This window comes from Sus scrofa, chromosome 13, assembly GCF_054392235.1.
Source record: "Sus scrofa isolate SSC_HxYL_T2T_F1_AM1 chromosome 13, Sscrofa_HxYL_maternal_Yorkshire_Landrace_v2.0, whole genome shotgun sequence".
NCBI lineage: Eukaryota > Metazoa > Chordata > Mammalia > Artiodactyla > Suidae > Sus > Sus scrofa.
This window is the reverse complement of record NC_139395.1, coordinates 79,978,615-80,004,734: the sequence shown is the minus strand read 5'-3', so window position 1 is coordinate 80,004,734 and position 26,120 is coordinate 79,978,615. Positions and strand designations below refer to the sequence as shown.

The window sequence follows — 26,120 nt, the reverse complement described above, 5'->3', positions numbered from 1 at the left end:
GAAACCTCACATTAGAAATTCCAACCATGGACTAGTATCCATGAGGATGCAAGTTCAATACCTGGTCTTGAACCTGGATCTGGTGTTGCCATGAACTGTGGTATAGTTTGCAGTCTCAGCTCGGATCCCACGGTTGCTGTGGCTGTGGTGTATGCCAGTGGTTACAGCTGCGATTCGACCCCTGGCCTGGGAACTTCCATGTGCTGTGGGAGCAGCCCTAAAAAGACACACACACACACAAAAATATGGAGAGGTAGTTTGTACCAAGTCAACTTAGGGCAGTTTGAGCTGCATTTCCCACAATCACCTTCCCTGTGTGGTCCACGAGGTAATTTACACGAGATGTAGAAATGAAGTGGAGAAGCACCTTTCAAGTGCTGACACCTGCAGCTCCTGCCAGCAAGCCTATCAGTCTCCTCCTGGTCCCCAGCCCCATGTGTGTGCAGCCTTCTCCAGTGGGTTGGAGGCAGGTAGGGATGGCGTGGGCCCAGCCACAATTTCTCCTCTGGGTTGCATTTCAGCCACCTGGGTTCCCATTAGTCCTTGCTCCCCACTGCTTCACACCCAGATCTCCTTCCTGACCACCAGCCTGGTTACCTAAGTGCCTCCAGAACACCAGGAGCAAAGGCCTCTCATTATCAAACTTCATTTTCTATATCACTTGTCATATTTCTGCATCTCTCAAACTCTTTCCTAAATCACACACACCTGCGTTGTCTATGCAATGCCAATACTGAGGGTTCTCCTCTACTCTTGCATCTTCCTGATGTTTATCAGTGGTTCATCACTACCCAGAAAATCAAGTCCACAGCCCAAAGGATGGCTTTCAAAGCCCTCCATCCACAGCATTAGAGCCTTGATTTTCATTGCCTCTCCAGAAGACCTGGGATGGATCCGGCTCTGCCTCCAATAGCTATAAAGATTTGGGCTAGTTAATTTCCACTGAACATCACTTTCCTCATTTATAAAATGGGGATTATGAAACAGTCCTCCATGGCTTATGCTCTGCCCACACCATCATATCAGTTGTTTACTGCCTGTGTCCACTCTGGGTGGTACCCATGCCCTGCTGGTTTGTAAATATTTTGAATATCATTTGTCTTTGTTTCCAATTGCTCCATGACAAATTACCACAAATTTGGAGACTTAACACCTACTTATTTCTTCTTAGTTTCTGCAGGTCATAAGTCTGGGCACAGCACAACTGGTTTCTCTGTTCAAGGCCTCACAAAGCCCACCTTAAGGTGTCAGCTGGGCCTGCATTCTTATCTGCTGGTTGGGATCCTCTTCCAAGCTCATTTAAGTTGTTGGCAGAATTAATTTCCTTGTCACTGTAGGACTGAGGTCCCTGCTTTCTTGCTGGCTGTCAGCTGGTGGTTTCTCTCAGCTCCTAGAAGACATGTGGCCTTCTCACTACATGGTGGATCAGATCTTCAAACCCAGCAGGAGACTCCCCAGTCCTTGGCATCAGAGTCTTATATAACATGTCCTACTCAAGAAACAACACTCCATCATAGTCACAGATCCTTCTCACACTCAAAGGGAGGGGATTTTTTTTTTTTTTTTGCTTTTATTTTTCACTAGGGCCACACCCCTCGAGGCATATGGAAGCTCCCAGGCTAGGGGTCAGATCAGAGCTACAGCTGCTGGTCTACATCACAGCCTAGCAATGCCAGATCCGAGCCACATCTGTTACCTACACTGAAGCTCATGGCAATGCCAAATCCTTAACCCACGAGTGAGGCCAGGGATTGAACCCATATCTTCATGGATACTAGTCGGATTCACTTCCGATGCACCACAACAGGAACTCCAAGGGGAGGGGTTTTTATAGATGGGGTTGAGAATCTGTGGGGCCATCTTAGAGTTCTATCTACCACAAACCCTAACTACCTCTCAGCACTATGCATTAAAATATGGAAGTGCCAAGCATAGGGCCTACATGGGGTTGGTCTTTCATATACATTTATTAAATCTCTTTCTCTGACTTGTCCATAATTACCTGAGGGCAAAGGATTCACTTTGATGTTTTTCTTTATTTCCAGCACCTGACACATGGCAGGCCTGGGACATGTGTCCTTCTGTAAAAGGGAAGGAGGAGCACACTGGAGGGCAGGTTTGGGGGAGGGGTTGGGGCTCTAGGAAGAGCCAGGGAGGAGGGTTGGGGTAGGCTCATATATGAAGGAGCAGAGGGTGTCTGTGGGCAACAAGAACAAGCTATGCCTCCATCATCTCTCTGAGTTCACATGCCACTCCCAGCCTGTGGATGCTGCCATTGATAACAAATGAGCTGTTCCTGCTGGCCCCACCTTAGCATCTGTAGAGGATCCTGGAGAAGCTGCTCCAGAAGCAAGAGGAGAGGGGGAGGCCCTGGGTGCCTGCCCAGTAGCTGGGTGACCCCTCTGGTGTCTTCTCATCCTGCTCTCTCCCCAGAGGGGCCCAGTGGGACAGATCTGCAAATGCAATTTAGAAATTTTGGTTGATGTGCCTTCTGGAATTCAAGACTCTGGCTGTGAATACTCCAGCAAGAGCCATGTACCAGAACAGAGGGAGGAAAAAGTAACAGGGCTGCTGTGAGGAATTGGGGCACCTGGATAAGCAGGTGCAAGAGCATTCTGTACTATGCCTTTGCTCATGCCCTCTCCCCTCCCAAGCCCCGCTGCAGGCCCACTTCCCCGCGAGGCCTCCCCCCATCACCATACATGAGAGTAGCCAGCTCCTTTCTTCCTGTGCAAGGACAGTAGATTTCAGTAAAGAATAAGGAGCAAGGAGTCATGATACCTGGATCCCACTTTGTCAACTAACAGTCTATGTAAATGTGGGCATGTTAATTACCATCTCTGGGAATCAGGTTTTCCTATCCTTTGAATGAAGAGGCTGGGGGACACGCTTTTGGGGCTCCTGTCTGGTTTCCATTCAGAGATGCTTCAATTTGAGAGGCCTTATTTTCTTTTATTTTGCTATTTCAGCCCTGATCCTTCTCCACTGGCCTTGAGTTTAGGGCCCCGCGTGGCCCCTAGTGCTTCCACATGGGCTAAAACACAGCTGGAGCCCGTACCATAAAAGTTTGCTGAATGAACACCACTCCTGGCCCCACTGGTCCCATTTTTTGGAGCATGCCCTGAATTCCTAACCAGACTGTGAGCTTCATTAAGTTATCGATTGGGTTCCCCCAAGGACTCACAGTCAGCTGAGAAAGGGGAGAAAAACTTCCCATACGACATCAAGAAAGGAAAAGGCTTTTCTTTGGCCAGTGTTCCTCAAACTACGCTAACTGCATCCAACACCAGACATACACCTGGTGCATGCTTCCCAATTAGGTTGCTAAAGTCAGCCAATCAGCACCAGCTTCACTCCAGAGACTCCCAAGAGTCAGCCAATCAGCACAAGCTTCACTCCAGCTCCCACATGGCTCACGTGAAGGTTAGGAGTCAGCCAGCGCCAAAATTTCTGTATAGGTCTTTCATCACTGCTTCAGGGAACCAATCCCTAAACCCGCCCACTTCAGAGAGTCTGCATTCCCTGAGCTCCACGCTTCCTTGAACCCTCTGGACTAGCTCTAGTTTGTCCAGTGTGTGCCTCCTCAGTACGGCTCCCGCTTGCTTAGCAAACGGCTTGGGCCGCTAGTTGGTGGTGCTGAGAGGTGGCCTCTTCCTGGGACAGGTGCAGAGTCCGACTCATGGAGGCCGCTTGCCTTCCTGAACGATGGCACCGGAAAGGCAGCGACCAGCTTGGCTGTTCCTAGCAGAGTCCCTGGCACGTAAGTGCTCGAGAATAGCTCTTGAATTATTTAATGTTTTGGAGACCTCTGACTTGTGCTGGGGCTGAGGCAGAGGACAAGGCCCCCCGAAGGCGGTGGTGTTCGGTAGGAAACAGCCAGTGGGAAGAAGTGCTTTCTTTCTGGGAGAGCAGCATGTGCTGGATGTCAGGGAGCTGGGCCAGGGCATGAGCATTCAGGCAGCGGTGAGTAGCCCCTTGGTTCCTGCCCACTGCAATGTTCCCCATCCACCTTGCCCATCTCTGCCTGTCACACAGACCCTTCAAGGGCTTGTCCTGTCTGCCAGGAAGAGGACTGGGTAAGGGTATAGAAAACAAGCCAATCAAACGTGTTGGCTGGAAAGGACCCTGACCTTGGCTGACAGAATCAGTCCCCAAGATACTCTGATATTTGAAATGCTGGGCTGATGCTGCAGTATCACATTGGCAGTGATCAGTGGAGAGCCACTTTCTGGGCTTCCTGTCCTCCTGTGTAAAGTGAGGAGACCGTTTAAGGAGACACAGATGCTTGTACCCAGTCTCCTGATTAATTGGTCTTTGATTGAGCCTATGAGATGGAAGTTTTTTAAAAACCCCAGATGGTTCATCTGGGGTTGAGAACTGCAGAGCTAAGTTGATGTCTGAGAGCAGTTCCAGCTCTGGCACTCTGTGACCCCTGTTCTCACCACTGGTGTAGTTGTACAGGGCAGAGGCACAGTATGTGCAAAAACAACTTAGAGGTTAATGTTCTTAGTGGCAATAGGAGTCATGGCTCCCATTTATTGAGCTCATGTTCTATGCTGGGTTCTTTGAATGTGTTCTCTCTTAATTAAATTGTCATAGCACCTCCATGAGATCAGTATCATGATTTCCATTTTATCGATGAGGGAACTAGAGCTCAGAGGGGTGATGTGACCTGCTCTGGGTCACACAGCAAACTGATCATTGCCAGAGCTGGATTTTGAATGCTCATCTAATTGCCTTTGAAGCTGGTATTCTTTCCAAACTGGGAGGTTCAACATAAATGGCAGTTTAAATAGTTGACAAGGTTAATTATAAATGCAATTTTGGGTCATTTGAGCATCTAACTGGGGAAGGGAAGGCTGTCCTCTTTGCTGCTTTGATGACACACCATCACTAGATTGTCAGGTGCTGCTCTCTTATTTCCAGATGACACTGACCAGCTAGAGTGCTTTGGGATGAATGCAGCCAGGCAGGCAGCCAAGAGGACCCCCTGTTACAAGGAGAACCATGTGGGAGTTTCGGGCCTTAGCTTCTGAAGCAGGCATGGGAGATAGAAGCTCTGTCTTCAGTTGCATGCCAGGCTGTTGTGTGCATGAAGGGAGAGGAATTCTGAAGCAGAGGGTCTGGCCATCCTGAAGACTGGTATGGCAGAGCTTGCTAAACAGCAGTGACCAGTAATCAACCTGGTTTAGTCTTAGTTTTTAAGATGACATCATTGCTAAGGCGTTGGCGTATCTCCTGCATGCTCTGTGTGTTTCTGAGACATTTGCTTTGGGAGTGACTCTGGATTGGAGGGAGAAGCCACAGGGGACGCTCACTGCTGCTCTGTAAAATCTCAAGGATGCCGACTCTGTTCATGTGTGCTTGAAACTAGCAGGCAGGCTGAGGGCTCAGGCTCTCGCCTTGCTTCATGTTAACTTAGACCGTTTTTAATTAGGAGCATAGCCTTTAGCCTTGAGTAACGGGACAGGGATGTGTGCAGCGGGTACTTGGGTCTCAGCCACTTGATGATGCAAAGCTCTGGTGGTTTCAAGTGGACCGACGCAGAGCACAAGGTGGAGGGCTGGACACTGTGGGGACCGGAAGCCCACGGTTTAGTTTGGGGAAGACAGAAAGCACTGAACTGACCAGTATAGGAGCTGGACAGTGGCAGGTATTAGAACGATGATATAGGGTCAGGATGGGAAGTTCTGATTGAGGCAGGAGTTCCCATCAAGCTACACAGAAGCCATGATGCTCTCCAGCTAAGGCCTGACTAGGAAGAATATTCCAGTGCTGGAGAGACTGGAAAACAGCCCTGTGAAAAGGACACAGTGGGAGAGGTCAGGGAGGTGTCTTCTGTTGTAGGGGAAGGGGCAGTGTCGAGAGCGTGGGGTACATTCCTGGCATATCTCCCTCCCCCTTTCTAGTGGGATTCTGCTTCCTTGAGCAGGGAGGGAGTGGGATGGATGGGGAGTTTGGGGTTGGTAGATGCAAACTCTTACATTTAGAAGGGATAAGCAGCGAGTTCCCGTCGTGGCACAGCGGAAACTAATCCAACTAGTATCCATGAGGATGTGGGTTCAATCCCTGGCCTCGCTCAGTAGGTTAAGGATCCGGAATTGCCATGAGCCGTGGTATAGGCCAGAGGCTTCGAATTCGACTCCTAGCCTGGGAAACTCCATGATGGAAAATAATATATTAAAAAAATGTGTATTATGACTGAGTCACTTTGCTGTACAGAAATTGGCACAACACTGTAAATCAACTATACTTTAATAAATAAATAAATAAATAAGAATTCCACTTCCACCAGGTGCATCCACCCTTCACAGGATCTGCCCTTCCCTCCATCAGGCTCCCCTTGAAGGTCGTCGGCTTGGTTGGGTGGGGAGCAGTGGGAAGAGTGTGGTGGAGGCTTCTGGGAAAGTCTTCCTCATTGACAGAATGAAACAGATAGGAATGGAAGGGCTTCGTTTCTTCTGGATGTTACTGTTGTCTGGGCACGATGCTGCTCCAGGGGCCCCCCTCTTGCTCCCAGGAAGGGAGTGAGTCAAGGGCAAAGCCCAGGCTAAATGGGTGGCAGAACAGAAAGATTCAATAATCCTCCTCCTTGAGGGTGTCACTGGGCAGCGCATTTGCTCGCCAGCTCTGGACTTCTTTGGTGACGTAACGTGTGTCCTAGTGTTGGCGTTTTGAGATGGGCTTGTCTGTTACATGCAGCTGACAGCATCCTACCCAAAGTAAAGGGCACTTGGGTGTCACATGTCTGGGGCTTCCAGGGGTGTGGTTGCCTCCCCCCTCGAAAGGGAACAGATGATTATTGCCAGTATGAGCCCCACCTTCTGCCCCTCAAGCCTTTCCTGAGCCCGGGTCCACATGCGGGGCCATTAATTGGGGACCCCTCCATTTTTGACAAGTCCTTTTATATTCAAAGACCAGCTGGACTTAATATGTATGTAAAAGCCTGCCATCTCTCACCCTGAAATCTTGCCACACAGGAGCATCAGCTCCTGCAGGCAGGTGCCTGCCCTGAGACTTGAGGTTCTGCACTCAGGGATGTTGGAAGCCCCTGTTTGTCTCCCCCACTGAGTAACATGCAGGCCCCAGACTTGCCTGCTCTGGAGAATCAACACCTGCCTTTTCCAGCTCCCTCTGGGGTTTTCAAGAGTGAATTCTGGATGGACAGAGTAGCCTTAAATCCATCAAGCTTTTTTTTTTTTTTCTTATGCTACGGTTAAAACAAAAGACCAGCCTCATTTTATTTGGAGAGATGCCCAGATGCTGGGAGCTTCACCTTGGGAAATGATTCCCTCCACCACAGCACCTGGCTCTCAGCATCTCTCTGAGCCTGACCCAGGCCAGCACATCCACATTCTGCTTGATTGCACTGTCTCAGTCACCATTAAGTGCAACTGATGGGCTGTTTTTTGTTTCATTTATTATTCACATTGCTATGGTTATCATTGAGCACTTGCCGACATTATAGGATGTTTGTGGAATGGAAAAATGAAGTCAGTTTCAATCCCCCCATCAAACATATAGCTGAATTAATCTCATTCTGGTACATGATCTTCCTGTATCATCCACATACATATACATTTGTATGCTGCAAACCTCATACCCCTACATTTCTGTCTCCTGGTTTTTTTTGTTTGTTTTTTTTTATCTTGTTAAATTTTAAGATGTGACCACACTACCCCATTGGGTTTTTGTTTTTTATTTACTGACGACAACTGTGGCACATGGCTAGGGTTCAAATTGGAGATGCATCTGCAGTCTACACCATAGCCATGGCACCGTCAGGTCCGAGCCACAATTGTGACCTACGCCACAGCCTGCAGCAATACAGGATCCTTAACCCACTAAGTGAGGCCAGGGATTGAACATGCATCCTTAGGGACACTATGTTGGGTTCATAACCCACGGAGCCACAATGGGAACTCCCCATTGTTTTCATAATTATTTTAATGGTTGCATAATAGGATCAGCAAGTAGTAGAATAATTTAGCTTTGTAAGAAGCCCTGGTGGTGGTTTAGGGAACTGTTTTCCTCTCTTCCTGATCCTCCTCTTTGGCTTCTTTGTGTATCTCTACCCCAGGGATGAGTATTTAGGAATGAAGGAGCCCATCTCCAGCTGCAGGGACGAATCCTGCTGGGTCTGAGTCAATCCTGGTGGCCCCATTCCTCTTCCCAGAGACTGGTTTAGGGACCTGCATGCGTTGCCATTCTGTGAAGGGACATGAGGGGATGTCACTTTGTTGGAGGTGATGCCTGCAAATGTAGCAGGAAACATATCCTAGTTCAGTCACTCTTTGTCTCCCATTGTTAAACGTTAAAGCCTATTTTAGGGTGCAGCCTAGAAGCCTACGTGGTTACTCGAGCCTGTATGTTATTACCAATCGTCAGCAGCCTCTTGTTAGGCATTTGGAGTGTTCAAACCTGGAGTGTTTCCTGGGTAGCCAATTTCTCACCTTGGCTAATGTCTTCCCCAAACTCTGGGGCACTCCCCACGGACTTATGGTGAATGTCCTGCTCATCGCTGATGTGGAAGGATGGGGACTAAACCAGGTCAGTCAAGTTCTCACCTTTTCTGTGGTCCCAGGTGAGTCAGGGAACAGACAGCCAAAAGGACCAGTCTGATCCCTGGGAACAAGCTGACAAGTGTGACTCAGAGCTGGAGAGAGGGCAGGGGGAAGTAGGGTGCTGGACCCTTAAAGGTACCCTAGAGGGAGCTTCAGCCTTCAGGGCCAGGAGCCCTAGGAGACAGTTCTGCTGGGTCTTCTCAATTGTGGGATCCTCACTAGAGATCGAAGTTTGCATGCCTGTCTTTCTCTAGTGGCCTGAACCTTTGGACATGTTCCGTCTAGGCTGTCCACAAGCCTTAGACATTTGGGAGAGTATAGGATCTAGATAAAAAAGACCTGGATTATGATTCCAATTCTGTTCCTGGTTCCATTTTAGACTGATTGTAAATTGGGGTATCACCTGTCCTGTCTGATTCTTGGTTTCCATGACTACAAAATAAAGTTGCTGGAAGTATCTCTGTCAAAGAGTTGTTGGAGTGTGACGTGATATATATGAAATGAAGGGAAGCAACAGCAATTTATGGGCCATCTGCTGTATATTAAGCTCCAGAAATAAAGATATAAACAAGATTGTGTCTTCTCATCAACAGGCTTACAATCTAATGGAGAAAATGATTTGTAAAGTACTGGTTATTATTGCTGCTACCCAGGATCTATATATTTGAAGTTCAAGTAAGAATATTTTAAGCTTAGTTCAGCATAGGTTACATGGTTCTACTGTTGCTTCCATGGTAGGGAAACAAAAGCGTTGCAGGCTAGTAAGACCTCTGTGGGCAGGACCTTATCCGAAAGACTGTATGGACACGTTGTCGTTGACATTTTTTTTTTTTTTTTATGGTGACACCCATATCATATGGAAGTTCCCTGGCCAGGTATTGAATCTGAGCCACAGCTGTGGCAACACCAGATCCTTTAACCCACCGCATCTGGCCAGGGATCAAACCCGCTGAGCTTTTGCATTCAGATTCTTTTTTTTTTTTTTTTTTTTTTTGTCTTTTTGCCTTTTCTAGGCCTGCTCCCATGGCATATGGAGGTTCCCAGGCTAGGGGTCTAATCAGAGCTGTAGTTGCTGGCCTATGCCAGAGCCACAGCAATGTGAGATCTGAGCCAGGCCTGCAACCTACACCACAGCTCATGGCAATGCCAGATCCTTAACCCACTGAGCAAGGCCAGGGATCAAACCCTCAAACTCATGTTCCTAGTTGGATTTGTTAACCACTGAGCCATGACGGGAGCTCCTGCATTCAGATTCTTAATGCACTGTACCACAGTGGGAACTCCAGACATGTTTCATGACCAGTCTTTAGGTGGTTGGAGCTGGAAAGTTATACCTCACAGTTTTCATTCTCAAAGCCTCATGTGTGGATTGAAAGGAGCAGGCACTGATGAGGATGTAGGAATCTGAAGCATCTGGAGAGAGGTCTTGGGCCCTTCTTGGGCTGCAGGGACAAGGGCACCCTCTGGATGGTACCTAGATGTCGGCTCCTCTCCTTCCCTCCAGCTGGAAGGCAGGCACTTGGCCCTGATGAAAGAAGTGTAAAGATTTACTGGTGTTCCTGTCGTGGCTCAGCAGTTAACGAACCCGACTAGCATCCATGAGGACACGGGTTCAATCCTGGCCTCACTCACTGGGTCAAGGATCTGGCGTTGCTGTGAGCTGTGGTGTAGGTTGCAGACGTGGCTCAGATCCTGCATTGGACCCCTAGCCTGGGAACCTCCATGTGCCACAAGTGCGGCCCTGAAAAAGACAAAAAAAAAAAAAAAAAAAAAAAAAGATTTACTTGTTTAGCAAAGCAGTCTAGCTAGGGTGGTTTTAAACATCAAAGAAATGAAAAATAAAAACAAAACGTCCTTTCTTTCAATGGAAACAAGTTTCCTTGGAGGTGAGTATGTGCAACTTGCAACCATAGAAAGGCCTTGGTTGATGCTCTTGGTTGACGCCCTTGGCTGATGCTGGTTTTGAGGGCAGGCGTGCTGCCCATTCACTCCTGTCCTTTCCATAGAGGCCCTTTGGGATTGTGGTGGAAGCCCCAGAGCTCAGCAGGATAGCTCGAAGCCCTCAGATTAGATCGACTCCAGCCAGTGGTGTAGGTCATGTCCCTGTGTGTATACCATCCCTGGAATGAACTGAGCCTTCTTGAGATTCCCGGCCCTAAGGAATCTCCCTGGCCAGCCACCCATCAGATATTTGGGGTTCCACCTCTTGGAGCCTTTGGGATTTTTGGTCTTTCCAGAATGCCCCTTAGAAATGTATGTCCTGGAGTTCCCGTCGTGGCGCAGTGGTTAACGAATCCGACTAGGAACCATGAGGTTGCGGGTTCGGTCCCTGCCCTTGCTCAGTGGGTTAAAGATCCGGCGTTGCCGTGAGCTGTGGTGTGGGTTGCAGACGTGGCTCGGATCCCGAGTTGCTGTGGCTCTGGCATAGGCCGGTGGCTACAGCTCCGATTCAACCCCTAGCCTGGGAACCTCCATATGCCGCGGGAGCGGCCCAAGAAATAGCAACAATAACAACAACAACAACAACAACAACAACAACAAAAAGACAAAAGACAGAAATGTATGTCCTCCTGAGTGTAGCATAAACCCATGGCCCATTCCCAGTCATGTTCACTTCCTCACTCATTTATTTGTTTAATACCTGTGGAGCATCTTCTGAGTGCTGGGTACTGTCCTGTGTCCTGGGGTACAAGCCTGAACAAATAGACAGGACCTCTGCCCTCTTGCAGCCTCTATTCCACTGTAGGGTGTGGGGAGAACAACTGACAGGTGGGCCCTAGAGGTTTGGGGAACAGTGCTGGGGGCAGATGGCCCAGGATGTAAGACCATCTTGCCATCCCCACATCTGTACTACTGACCCTGCTCAGTCGGGGCTGAGGGATGTCCCGAGTTGGGCCAGCTTGGCGGGGTGTTTCTGCCAAACATGGAGTCTCTTGGCTGGTATGCTGTTCTCCTGACGTCTGGAAGTCTGGTGGCAATGCCTGGGGGCAGAGAAGTCGGGAAAGGTAGGAGGGGGTGAGGAGAGGCCATGCCACACTTCACTTGGACCTAACTCAGTGCCTCTCAGACTCTGTTGCACATCTGGGCACTGAGGTGGCTTAAAACCCAACTCGGGCTGCACTCCTAAGCTGTCAAACTGGGGAGTTCCCGTCGTGGCGCAGTGGTTAACGAATCCGACTGGGAACCATGAGTTTGCGGGTTCGATCCCTGCCCTTGCTCAGTGGGTTAACGATCCAGCGTTGCCGTGAGCTGTGGTGTAGGTTGCAGACGCGGCTCGGATCCCGAGTTGCTGTGGCTCTGGCGTAGGCCGGTGGCTACAGCTCCGATTCGACCCCTGGCCTGGGAACCTCCATATGCTGCGGGAGCGGTGCAAGAAATAGCAAAAAAAAAAAAAAAAAAAAAAACTGGATTGTGAGATGTGCGCGCCCCCCCCCCCCCCCCCGCCTCCTCTGTGGTGTGAAGAGTCCTCCAGTGAGGACAGTGTCCAGCCATATACTAGAACCACCGAACTCACTTATATGATGAGACTTTTCGTGCTGAAAGGTGTTCTTTGCCTTTGGAAGGTATCAGACTTACCTGGGGAACTTGGTTAGGTCTATACACGGACCATGCACATGCCCCCACACTCAGGAGCTGGGGGCCTGTGTTCTTATCAGCTCCACTGGGGATTCTGAGATGCCCCAGGGCTGGAACACCAGGTCAGGGGTGAGAGGGAGGGAATGGGAGGTTCGGGACTGGGGGCTGCTCATGAGTGCATGACTCCCTGGGCCCCCAGCCAGACAGTAACAAGTATTCCTGTGTCAGGTTTTATTTTTTTTTTCATTTCTTAAAGTTTTATTTAAGTATAGTTAATTTACAGTGTTGTGATAATTTCTGTTGTACAACAAAGTGATTCAATTATTCACACACACACATCCTTTCTCGTTTAGAATCTTTTCCCACATAGATTATCACAGAATATTGAGTAGAGCTCTATGTGCTATACAGCAGGTCCCTGTTGGGCAATCATTCCGTATACCTCAGTGTGCATATGCCAGTCCCAAACCCCTAATCCATCCCTCTCCCCCAACCGTCCCCTTTGGTAACGATACGTTTTTCAAAATCTGTAAATCTATTTTGCAAGTGAGTGCATTTGTATCCTTTTTTAAGAGTCCACTTATAAGTCATATAATGGTTGTCTTTTGCTGTCTTACTTCACTTATTATGATAATCTCTAGGTCCATCCCTGTTGCTACAAATGACATTGTTTCATTCTTTTTTATGGCTGAGTAATATTGCATTGTGTATATGTACCACAGTATAGTTGATTTACAGTGCTGCATCCTATATGGGTTTGATGTCTTGACAGCTGTCCCTCCTGCTGCGTTGGAACTTAACACTCTGTAGGTATTATCGGGCCATCTTATAGATGAGAAAACGGAGGCACAAAGATGGGATGAAGCTTGCCTAAGATTCCATGAGATCCAAACTCTAGACCTGCCTGACTCCAGATCCGGGGGGTGAGACAGAGTCTGATTTTCTTCTGTGACCCATGTTCTGTTACAGGGAGTGCCAGTGAGGTCCATCCATTTCCTTACTCAGATGCCACGCTCATTGTCTCTTAGGTGTGGCTCTAAAAGTCTGTGCCCAGAGACTCTATCCTGTGTTCACAAGGAAGTGCTCCCAGTTTATACTCACTTTACTTTTCCTCTCCTGCCAGGAGGCTACAGCCTTCTCATTTCTCCCCAAACCTTAGAATGTGCCCTAGTTGTACATCTGACAAGCAGAGTTTTTAGTGCCATAGTGGAGTTTGGTAAAATTATATCCATCTTTTTTAGACTGCACCCTTTCACCCTTTCCCATATCTTTACAGCTGCAAAAATCACATTTTGACTCTAGGCATCATGTACTTGCCTTTAGTTTGAAATTGTATATGTCCAAGTGCTTTCGGCAGCCATCTATGAAAATCTAAACTAAAAAAATGGTGTGAAAGAGTGGGAGACATTCTTTTTTGGGGGGAGGGGTCCACTGCCCATGGTATGGGAAGGTTCCTGGGCCAGCGATCGAACATGCCCCACAGCTGCTGTAGTGACAGCACTGGATCCTTAACCCACTGCACCACAGGGGAACTCCCAGGAGATTGTCCTTTTTAAGAAATGTGTTTTCTTCTGAGTCTGTCAGCAAAATAAAAGTTTGTTTCTTAGGTTTTGAGCACACATATTTTCAGAGCCACGCTTATCGTGTGTGGGAAATACAGCCCTGTCTGGTGCCTGACCATATAAGTACCTAAGGAAGAGACTTCGTTCCTAGTCCTTGACAAACACGAAATTGCTTTCAAGAAAACGCATGCAGAAGCAATTACAATTATGAATGGCTTTGGCAGCTACCGTCCTACATTATTAATTTTATAATGCAGTCGAGTTCCTCTTCATTCATATTTGATGGGAAACCATGTCTTCCAGAGGAAAGCCCAAGACAGCATTTATGGAATTGTTGGTAAGGTTTCAGAATGCTGGTGGTGCTTTGCCTGCATTCAGGGCTGGACTCTTCCTTCCCTTAGTGACCTTGTTGGTTCTTCGAATCTGCTGTAACTTGCCTTTGAGATAGTACCTGCTCCTTTGGAAGCCAGCATAGATCTATAAGTAACCAGCAAGGTGTCGGCTAAAGGAAATGGAGTGAGGGACAAATGAGCATCATTTGGAATCTGCTGCATTTCCTCCCCCTGCCAGGAGAATGTGATGTGTCTGCAGGAGGGGTCCCTCCAGACATCTCTGGGGATGAGAATGTGCCGTAGGTGCAACATCTTGCATTTGATCCAAGCTTTACAGTTTGCAAAACATTTCTAAACCCAGGGTCTCATTTGAATTCAAGGTAATCCTTCAAGGGTTATCCTTAAAGGAGGCAAGACACGGTTGTGATTAGGTCCCTTTGACCAATGGGCAAGAGATCTTGCAGAGGTTAAGAAATCCATGTAGTCCCTTCTATCCTCCTTTACACAATCACCCCTTCACTCCCTCTGTCTCCCCCCCCCCATGCTGCCCTGTCCCCCAGGGCCCTACCCAGCACCACATTATCAAAGCCGACTGTCACCTGCCCAGGTCTTAGTGTGGTTCCCACATTACATGCGTAGCCAGTTATTGTGAATGTTTGAAGGAAGCACAGCAGCACAGTTGTCTCTCTAGCCCCGTGTGAAAGGGTCAGCCCAGTACTCTCCGTTCCCTTAGATGATGTCTTATCCTTGCAGAGTCGGGTTTTCAGCATTCGTAGTTTGGGAGTCCTGTGTGGATGGATTTGAAGCCGGTGGCATCTGGTTGCGTCAGGAGGTGTGAGACATTACCCAGTGGGCACACCTGTCCCTCTGGGAAACAGTTGTGGTTCCTTGAGGATGAAATGAAAAGACCACTTTTCTTTTACTCTTTGTGTATTTTGTTGCTGGTATATAAATACCCATGAAGTGCCCTGGGCTGGACCCTGTAGCCATTGGGACTGTCTGGTCTTTCTAGAGGCCCAGGGGCATCATGAAAAAATCATGGCCACCCAAGGGTCTTGTCATCCTGGAATGTTCAGAAGCCTCTGGGATAACAAAAGCAGCTGGAAGCATAGCTTCTCTCCCTAGTGGACCTTGAACATTTGAAAAGCCTTTAAACCCAAGACGGGAGGGCTGCTGGAACAGGATGCAGGGGAAACAGCTCTAGTGAGGTCTTCCTAGCCCCCCTGGTCATATTGGGGGCCGTCCCTGAAGCGCAGGTGGGCCTGAATCAAATGATGAGCTGGTGGAGGGTGACATGGATGTGCGTCAGCCCCAGGTGTCCTGGGGAACGTGCTGACTGTCCACCTCTGTTCAGTCCTTTCCTTCAGGATCTTAGTTGGTGTCCTCTCACACACCTTTTCCCAGAGGAAAGATGTGGACATCTGGAACGGTGGGCCAAGATTCTGGATCAGACATTTGCCGAGCCCTGGAGGACATACAGCCCAGCTCCTGGCCTCCCTGATACCTCCACCCACGTCATGCCACTGCCTCCCTCCCAGATTCAAAGGGCTGGACAGAGCAGGTGCTTCCTAGTGCTGAGCTGTGCAGACAGAATCATACCCAAGGGAGATGCTTTCCCTTAAGAGCCTGCTCCCCCCCATTTCCATGCCAGCCAGTGAGTGCTGCCTGATTCTGGTGCCCAGGCCACAGCTGCCAGGACTCATTGTCAGCCAGTTACTCTGGGAGGGGCTGGAACCCACAGCTTTCTGTGGACCTTGAGCTCTAAAGCCAGGCACTCCTGGCTCAAATCCTGGCTGCACCATGTACTGGCTGTATGGCTCTGGAAAAGTTATTTAACTGTCTAAGATTTGGTTTCCTCAACTGTAAAGTGGAAGTAACAGTAAAGCACCTCGTAAGATTATTGTGGCTATTCAGTGAAACATCTTAAAACAGACATCTGTTAAGATGGCCAACTCTTTCTTGCTACCTGGTCTCTCATCCTCCAGGGGGCTGGCCTGGGCTTCTCCCCAGGGGATCTCAGTGTTCCCAGGGGCAGGAAGGGACAAACTTCAGTGTGCAGGTACTTTCAAGCCTCTGCCTAATGTGTCACATGGCTGAGCCTAGCTTCAGAGGGTGGAAAGAGACAGACTCCGCCTCTTCATGGAAGGAGCAGCAGTCACATTGCAAAGGGGTGTGCATACAGGAATGGGAAGAATTTTTTCAAATTTCAAAAAAATCTCCCATATGCTCTGCTTAGTGTCTTTGGGCAAGTGGCTTCCTTTTCCTTAACCCCATTGCCATCCCCTTTATAATGGAGTGGAAAATTCCAGTTTCTTACAGGGCTGCCTAGAGGGTCAAAACACCATAAACCATAAAGTACTGTTGTTTGTTGGTATCTGACATGTCTACCATGGGTGTCACATTTTGGATTGAGAAAAATCCAGGTGTTTGGATCTTTTTTTAAAAAAAAGTTTATTAAATTATAGTTGATTTACAGTGTTCTTTAATTTCTGCTGTATAGCAAAGTGCCCCAGACACCTATATAGACCCATTCTTTTTTTTCTAACCCAAGAGACTAGACAATATTCCCTGTGCTTTACAGCAGGACCCCATCACCCATCCATTCCAAATGTAACAGTCTGCATCTACCAACCCCAAACTCCCCTTCAGTCCCCCCGCTTTTCCCCCTCCCCCCAGCAAACACAAGTTTGTCCTCCATGTCCATGATTTGTTTCTGTTTTGTAGATAGATCACTTGTGCCATATTTTAGACTCCACATATAAGTGATATCATATGGTGTTTGTCTTTCTCTTTCTGACTTATTTCACTTAGTATGTGAGCCTCTAGTTCCATCCGTGTCGCTGCAAATGGCATTATTTTGTCCTTTGAGTAGCATGGTATTGTATATATGTGCCACATCTTCTCAATCCATTCGTTTATCAATGGACTTTTGGGTTGTTTCCATGTCCTGGCTATTGTGAATAGTGCTGCCATGAACAAAACAGGTGCATGTATCTTTTTCAATGAAAGTTTTGTCCGGATATATGCCCAGGAGTGGAATTGCTGGATCATAAGGTAGTTCTATATTTAGTTTTCTGAGTTGCCTTCATCCAGTTTTTCATAGTGATTGTACCAATTTACATTCCCACCAACAGTGAAGGAGGGTTCCTTTTTCTCCACAATCCTCTCCAGCATTTGTTGTTAACTTGTTAATGATGGCCACTATAATTGGTGTGGGGTGGTACCTCATTGTAGTTTTGATTTGCACTTATCTAATAATTAGTAATACAAAGCAGCTTTTCATGTGCCTGTTGGCCATCTCTATGTTTTCTTTGGAGAAATGTCCATTTAGGTCTTCTGCCCATTTTTCGATTGGGTTGTTTATTTTCTTTGTTTTTGAGTTGTATGAGTTGCTTGTATATTTTGAAGATTAAACCTTTGTTGGTTGAATCATTGGCAAAGATTTTGTCCCATTCTCTGGGTGCCTTTTCATTTGTTTTAATGGTTTCCTTTGCTGTGCAGAAGCTTTTTAGTTTAATTAGATCCCATTGGTTTGTATCTTTATTGTCATTATTCCAGGAGGTGGATCAAAGAAGATGTTGCTGTGATTTATGTCAAATAGCATTCTGCCTATGTTTTCCTCTAGTAGGTGTTTGGATCTTAAGCAATTATTTTGTTCTTATACACCTTGGACAAAAGGATAGTTTCCTGGGATTTAGGTTGGTATGATCCTGAGAAGTGCCTGACAAGATGCCATCCCATTCTTCTTACAGAAAATATGTACAGTGTATATATGTCTTAGTTGAGGTTCCTGATCCTGTCATCAGTGTTTCACTTCTGGATCCTGGGAGGGAAGCTCTGTTGGCCAAGTGTGGGTCAGATGTGCACCCTTGGCCTAGCCACACCAATCAGAGGAATATGGTCATGGGTACCACATGCCATTGGTGTCTGTCTGGATCCTGCTTCTTTCAGCTGGCTGGACTCACAAATCCTCAACAACCAGTGGATCCTAAAGCAAGGTCTGAGCGTCTACCCACCAGTCTTTTGGTTCTAGACCTTTTGTGCTTGTTCCCAACTAGTTTCCACTCTTCTCTGGTTCCTGTAATTTCTGACTGTTGGCCATCACACATTTATTACCTTGCTCTTTTACTTTCTCATTTGTTTTTCATATGAAATTGATCATTATTGATCTCAACTCTTCTGGAAGGGCTTTGGCTTGGATGTACCTCCCAATCCAGTACAACACCCAGCAGTGAGTTTGGTTGGAATTTGGTTCTTCCGGGTTGAGTTGAGACTTGGGGTGCGGTAACCATCCTGGCTGACTGCTTGGGACTTATGCAGCCCAAATCCACCCACTCCACTTCAGGATGTGGAAGTTAGGCAATTTAAGTGTCTCTATTTAGACTGCAGTCTGCTTGAGGAGAGGCACTATGTTTCCACATGTTGTTGTTTTAACCCTATAGGACCAAGGGAATTGAATGGGGTGTACAATCAAGAGACAACAGATGGGCTGGACCCTTATAAGGGACATGTGCTTTTTCATGGCTGCCAGCACCCCAAACTCTTTCTTATTTGGAAAAAGCCATCATTAGTAATAGGCACAGTGGTATCTCTACTATCAAAGCACCAAAGGGACCAGACATTCCTTTTCCTCAGCCCCTGTCCTCTCAGACATAACATGACCTAGGCTTGGCCAACCAGCTGCTCCCACCTTGAACTTTGGACCTTGAGGGAGTTGCGCAAGAAATGATGTCACATGAGAAGCAGTTCATGCAGAGGGAATGGGCAAGCTGAGGTCACAGCTGGTCTCTCGTGGCAGCTGCACCCCAGGAAGATGTCTACTCCAGTTACTCCAGTGGCCTGACCTGGGCTGTGTTTTGCCACCTGGCCCTCCTGGTTTCTGCCTATTTTTTGAACTTGGTTCTCTGTTTTTTTTTGTGATTGATTTGGAGAATGATACAGTATCTTACCAAGCAGTTCCTTCTCTGGCTTCAGCAAGTCAGAGCATATTTTTCCATTTTTGTTTTTGCAACTTAAAACCTGACTGATGCAGCCCATGAATAATAAGAAACAGTGATTTCCACCCACCTAATAATACCTGCCAGATGCTAAGGGGGGCATGAGTACTTGGTATGGATGACGGTCAATCCTCAGAGAAATCCTGGGAGAGTTATTATTTTTCTCATTTTGCATATTAGACTCAGGCTTTTATGAGTAATACTGCTGTGGACACTCTTACATGTGTCTTTCTGGCATTCAGGCAGACACATTTCTCTTGGGTATATGTGCAGAAATAGAATTGCTGGATCATCGAGTACAGGTGTGTTCATTATCAGCTAACATTCAGCTGTTTTCTCAAGTCTTCCTACACATTTATATTCCTACCAGCGCTTGTATGAGATTCTGGTTTCAGTATATGAGTAGACCTTGGCCAAGATTACATAGTGTGTCCTTTTTAGATTAGTCCTCCTGGCAGGTATTTTGTAGTATTTTATTATAGCTTAAGTTGTGTTTCCATCATGCCCAGTGAGGTTAAGTACCTTTTAAAAGAATTTTTAGGAGTTCCCTGGTGGCTCAGTGGGCTAAGGATCTGGTGTTGTCACTGCTGTGGCCCAGCTTCCATACCTGGCCCAGGAATGTCTGCATGCCTTGAGTGGGGGAAAAAAAAGGAATTTTTATTTTTTTTAAAATATTGAGCAAACAACACAAAAAAATCCCCAAACGAGAATATTGAGCAGCTAGTACAGAGAATTTCCATACACTACCCCGTCCCTCATAGTTACACACACATATGCTACACACAATCACACATGGTTCCCCTCTTATTAACATCTTGCATCAATGTAGTATATTTGTTGTTAACTAATGCACTAGTGTCAGTCCATTTTTGTTAAGTAAAGCCCACAGTTTATATTAAGCTTCCTTCTTTGTGTTGTATAATTTTCTGGGTTTTGGCAAATGCAGAATGTCATGTATTGTACAGTATAGTTTTACTGCCTTGAAAATCTGCACTATCTACTCAGCTCACCCCATATCCCCTGAACCTCTGGCAACCACTAATCTTGTCACTGCCTCTATAGTTTTGCCTTTTTCACAACAGCATGTGGTTGGAATCACACAATATGTAGGCTTTTCAGACTGGCTTCTTTCAATGAGCAATATGTATTTGGGGTTTCTCCACCTTTTTTTGTGACTTAGTAGCTAGTTTCAACTGAATAATATGCCATTGTTCAGATTAATATCCAAATTACCCACAGTTTGTTTAAACATCGACATATTCAAGAACATCTTGGCTGCTTCCATGCTTTGGTCATTGTTCGTAAAGTTGCTATAAGCATCCATATGCAGGTTTCTGTATGGACCTAAGTTTTCACTTCTTTGGGTAAATTCCAAGGAGCATGGAATTTGTAAAAAACTGCCAAACTGTATTCCATGTTGGTCATTTTTCATTCTACCAGCAACTTCTCGTTGCTTCACATCCTGGTCAGCATTTGGTGTTAACAAGTTTTGGATTTTAACCGTTCCAATATGTGGATAGTGGAGTCCATTTTAGTTTGTAGTTCTGTATTGACATATAAATTTGAGTGCTTTTTCATATTAGTACTTGCCATCTGTATATCTTTACTGATTAATCCTTTTTTCAGGTCTTTACCTATTTTTAAATTGAATTTATTTTCTTATTGTTGAGTTTACTAATTCTTTGAATATTTTGGATACATCCTTTATCAGATGTGTTTAAAAGTTATTTTCTGCCAGACTTGGGCTTGTCTTTTTATTCTCTTAACAGAGTCTTTCACAGAGCAGACATTTTTAATTTTAATAAAGTCCACCTTGTCAATTTTTCTTTTATATATAATGCTTTTGGTGACAGATCTAAAAACTCAGCCCCAAGCCTAGATTTTTTCTCTTTATCTTTTAGAAGTTTTAAAGTTTTGCACTTTACATTTAGGTCTGTGATTCATTTTGAATTAAATTTTGTGAGAGATGTAAAGTCTGCATCTAGATTTATTTTATTTTATTTCATTTGCATATGGATATCCATCCAATTGCTCTAGCACCATTTGTTGAAAAACTATCCTTTAACCTTTGAATTACCTTTGCTCTTTGTCAAAGATCAGTTGACCCCTGTTTATATGGGTCTCTTTCTTGGCTTTCTGTTCTGTTCCAATGATCTGCTTGTCTTTTTTTTTTTTTTTTCCCTTTCTTTTTTGGCCACCCTGTGGCATATGGATTTCCTGGGCCAGGGATCAGATGTGAGTCCAATTGTGACCTGCACAGCTGAGGCAACACCAGATCCTTTAACCCACTGTGCCAGGCTAGGGATTCAACTTGCATCCTGGTGCTGCAGAGATGCTGTCTATCCCATTTTGCCACAGTGGGAGCTCCTATTTGTCTGTTTTTCATTAATGTCAGACTGTCTTGACTCCTATAACTTTATAATAAGTCTTAAAGTAGTGTCTGCCTTCTGACTTTTTTCTTTCTCCTTCAGTATCATGTTGACTATTCTAGGTCTTTTGCTTTTCCATTTAAACTCTAGAATTGGTTTGTTGATAGCCACAGAATAACTTGCTGGGAATTTATTTGGGATTGTATTGAATCTATATACTGCGTTGGGAAGAATTTACATTGTTAGGCATCTTTTGATATATTATTTGCCATTTGAATGGTGAGCATGCTTGCTCTGTGTGTGTGTGTGTGAGAGAGAGAGAGAGAGAGAGACATAATCCTTCCAATCTCTTGTTCATTTTTCTTATTCTTATTGATTTGTATAAGTTCTTTATATATTCTGGAAAAGAGTTTTGTCTCTATATGTGTTCCAAATTCTCATTCTTTGGCTTGCTTCTCAGTCTATTAAGGATGACTTTTGATGAATAGAAGTTCTTAATTGTGTTCAATTTAACATTTTTTTCATGGTTATATTTTTTATGACCTGTATAAGAACCCAAGGTTACTAATAAATTCTCCTGTGTTTTAACTTCTGCAACATTTTTCTGAAAGGGGTTGGATAATAAGTATTTTAGGCTCTGTGGATCACGTGGTCTCTGTCACAGCTACTCAGCTCCACTGTGTAGTGTGAAAGCACTACATAACAGTCTGTAAGCAAATAGATGTGAATGCAGCCATGGGCAATAAGTAAATGACTGGGTGTGTCCATGTTCCAGTAAAATTTAATTTACAAAAACACATGATGCACCAGATTTGTTCTGTGGGCCCTAATTTGTTGAACCCTATTCTAGGGTAGCACTGTCCAGTAGTACTTGGACAGTGATGGTGATGGCAGTGCTTTATATGTGCATTGTCTAAAACAGTGGCACAAATCATGTGTGGCTGTTGTGTACTTGAAATGTGGCTAGTGCAACTGAAAAACTGAATTTTAAGTTTATTTAATTTTAGGTAGCCACCTGTAAGTAGTGGCCATGATATAGGACAGTGCAGTTCTACAGGCTTATTGTTTTATGCTTTTTTTTAGATCTGGAATCCACTTGGAATTGATTTTAGTATGTAGTGGAGGTAGAAACTACCAAATGCCTTTTCTAAAGTGGATGTCACAACATTTTCCTGTTAGCAGTATATGAGGGTTTGAGTTTCTTCATGTTCTTGCCAAGACTTGGTATTGTCAGCCTTTTAAATTTTATCTATTCTGGTGGGAGAATATTGCTATCTCATTAGAGTTTTGATGTACTTTTTTTTGTTTGTTTGTTTTTTTAGGGCTGCAGCCATGGCATATGGAGATTCCCAGGCTAGGGGTCTAATTGGAGCTGTAGCTTCCCGCCTATGCCACAGTCACAGCAATGCCAGATCGGAGCCACGTCTGCAGCCTACACCACAGCTCATGGCAATGCTGGATCCTTAATCCACTGAGTGAGGCCAGGGATCAAATCCGCAACCTCATCGTTCCTAGTCAGATTCGTTAACCACTGAGCCACGACGGGAACTCCAGATTTACTTTTTCTTAATGACTGTGATGAGCATCTTTTCATATATTTATTGACCATTTATATATCTTCTTTTATGAAATTCAAGTCTATTGCCCATTGGGTTGTCTTTTTTTTTTTATGACCTGTATAGGATCTTCATATATTTTGGCTAATAGAGTCTTCTGATTTTTGTGTGTGTCTCAAATATCATCTACTCTTGCCTTTTTACTCCATCTTTGGCATCGTTTGAACAGAGGTGATGGTAGTGGTTCTTTTTCTTCCTCCTCCTCATCTTCTTCCTCCTTCTTTTTCCTCTTCTTCTTACCACCACACCTGTGGGATATGGAAGTTCCCAGGCCAGATATTGAATCTGAGCTGCAGCTGTGACCTGTGCCACAGCTGTGACAACACCAGATCCTTAATCCTCTGCACCACAGTGGGAACTCCTTAACAGCAATTCTTAATGTAGTTCAGTTTATTGATCTTTTTCTTCATTGTTGATGCTTTTGATATCCTTTGTAATCAGTCTTTACCTGGTGGTGTCAAAGTCAAGGATATATTATTCTGTGTTATCCTCTAGAAGCTTTTTGTTTTCCTTTCACCATTTAGATCTGTGATACACAGAGAGTTGATTTAGCACCTTAGTGCTATGGATGTTTTAGACCAGATAATTCTTTGTTGTGAATGTCTGTCCTGTGCATTATTGGATATTTAGCACTAAACCCAGCCTCTACTTTCTAGATGTCAGTAGCACAGCCCCTTTCCAGTTATGACAATCAGAAACGTCTCCAGGAGTTCCCTGGTGGGCTGGCAGTTACGTATCTGGTGTTGTCACTGCTGTGGCATGGGTTTGATCCCTGCCTTGGAAACTTCTGCATGCTACAGGCACAGCCAAAAAAAAAAAAAAAAAATAAAAGACAGACAAGTCTCCAAAATTGCCAAATGCTTCCTGGCAGTCAAAATTACCCTCAGTTCAGAACCACTGATTTAACATATGATAGGAGATAGCAGCTAAGTTTTATTTATTTTCTCATATGCTGTTTTCTTTCTCTTTTTAAAAGTTTTTTTTATTACTCGATGAGTTTTCTTACATTTATAATTGTACAGTGATCATAACAACCAAATTTTATAGCATTTCCATCCTAAACCCACAGCGCATCCCCCCACCCCCAACCTGTTTCCTTTAGAAACCATAGGTTTTTCAAAGTCTATGAGTCAGTATCTGTCCTGCCAAGAAGTTCATTGTGTCCTTTTTTTAGATTCCACATGTAAGTGATAGCATTTGATCTTGGTGTCTCACTGTCTGACTGGCTTCACTTAGCATGATAATTTCTAGGTTCCTCCATGGTGCTGCAAATGCTGTTAATTCTTCCCTTTTAATGGCTGAGTGATATTCCGTTGTGTATATGTACCACATCTTGATCCACTCCTCTCTCGATGGACATTTAGGTTGTTTCCATGTCTTGGCTGTTGTATATTAGTGCTGCAATGAACAGTGGAGTATGTGTATCTTTGCAAGTCGTGGTTTTCTCTGGATAGATGCCCAGGAGTGGGACTGCTGGATCAAATGGTAGTTCTATTTTTAGTTTTCTGAGGAATCTCCATACTGTTTTCCCCAGTGGTTGCACCAATTTACATTCCTACCCAAGAGTATAATAGGGTTCTCTTTTCTCCACACCCTCTCCAGCATTTATTTGTAGACTTTATGATGGGTAGCCATTCTGGCTGGTGTAAGGTGGTAGCTCATCATGGTTTTGATTTGCATTTTTCTAATAATGAGTGATGTTGAACCTCTTTTCATGTGTTTTTTTGGCCATCTGTATGTCTTCTTTGGAGAATTGTCTGTTTAGATCCGCCTATTTATTTATTTATTTATTTATTTGGTACTGAGTTGCAGAAGGTGTTTATAAATTTTGGAGATTAATCCCTTGTCAGTCGATTCATTTGCAAAGATTTTCTCCCATTCTGTGGGGTTGTCTTTTTGTTTTGTTTAGGGCTTCCTTTGCTGTGCAGAAACTTTTAAGTTTAATGAAGTCCTATTTGTTTATTTTGTTTTTATCATCATTACGCTAAGAGGTGAATCCGAGAAGATATTGATGTCAGAGAGTGTTTTGGCCTATGTTTTCCTCTAAGAGTTTTATAGTATATGGTCTTATAGTTAGGTCTTCAATCAATTTTGAGTTTATTTTTGTGTATGGGGTTTGGAAATATTCTAATTTCATTCTTTTACATGTGGCTGTCCGGTTTTCCCAGCACCACGTATTGAAGGGGATGTCTTTTCTCCATTGTATATTCTTGCCTCCTTTGTCATAGATTAGTTGGCTGTAGGTGCATGGGTTTAATTCTGGGTTTTCTATCCCGTTCCACTGATCTATGTTTCTGTCTTTGTGCCAGTACCATATGGTTTTAATGACTATAGCTTTGTAGTATAGTCTTAAGCCCTGGAGCCTGATTCCTCCAGCTCCATTTTTCTTTCTCAGGGTGTCTTTGGCTATTCTGGGTCTTTTGTGCTTCCAAACAAACTTTAAAATATTTTGTTTGAGTTCTTTGTTTCCTGTTGCTGCCTTTTCTTTTCTGCCTAGAGAAGTTCCTTCAGTATTTGTTGTAAGGCTGGTTTAGTGTTGCTGAATTCTCTCAGCTTTTGCTTCTCTGTGAAGGTTTTGATTTCTCCTTCAAATCTGAATGAGAGCCTTGCTGGGTAAGGTCATCTTGGTTGGAGGTTTTTTCCCTTTCATCACGTTAAGTATATCATGCCACTCCCTTCTGGCCTGCAGAGTTTCTGCTGAAAAATCTGCTGATAACCTTATTGGGGTTCCCTTGTATGTTACTTGTTTCTTTTCCCTAGCTGCTTTCAAGATTTTCTCTTTGTCTTTAATTTTGGTCAGTTGGATTAATATGTGTCTCGGTGTATTCTTCCTTGGGTTTATTTTATATGGTACTTGTTGTGCTTCCTGGATTTGAGTGTGTGGTTTCTTCCCCATGTTAGGGAAGTTTTCGGCTATTATCTCTGGGAATATTTTTTCTGTCCCCTTCTCTCTCTCTTCTCCTTCTGGCAGTCCTACAATACGGATGTTGCTGCGTTTAACATTGTCCCAGAGTTCTCTGAGACTCTCTTCATTTGTTTTCAGTTTTTTTTCTCTTTTCTGTTCTGCATCCATAATTTCCACTAATCTGTCTTCCACCTCGCTT

At 45.1% G+C, this 26,120-nt stretch overlaps 1 protein-coding gene across 7 annotated transcripts in view; it reads left to right on the top strand.

Annotated features, from left to right (window-relative positions):
* Window positions 1-3,394: 3,394 nt before the first annotated feature.
* Window positions 3,395-26,120, top strand: part of OXTR (oxytocin receptor) — a 105,431-nt gene continuing 82,705 nt past the window's right edge. For 2 of the 7 annotated variants that reach the window (XM_084987042.1, XM_005669742.4), the window contains exon 1: window positions 3,395-3,760. The gene's annotated coding sequence lies outside the window, so the exon portion shown is untranslated. Of the gene's footprint in view, window positions 3,964-26,120 lie in introns of all 7 variants that reach the window. The other 5 variants (XM_084987043.1, XM_084987045.1, XM_084987046.1 and 2 more) reach the window with 5 other exon arrangements.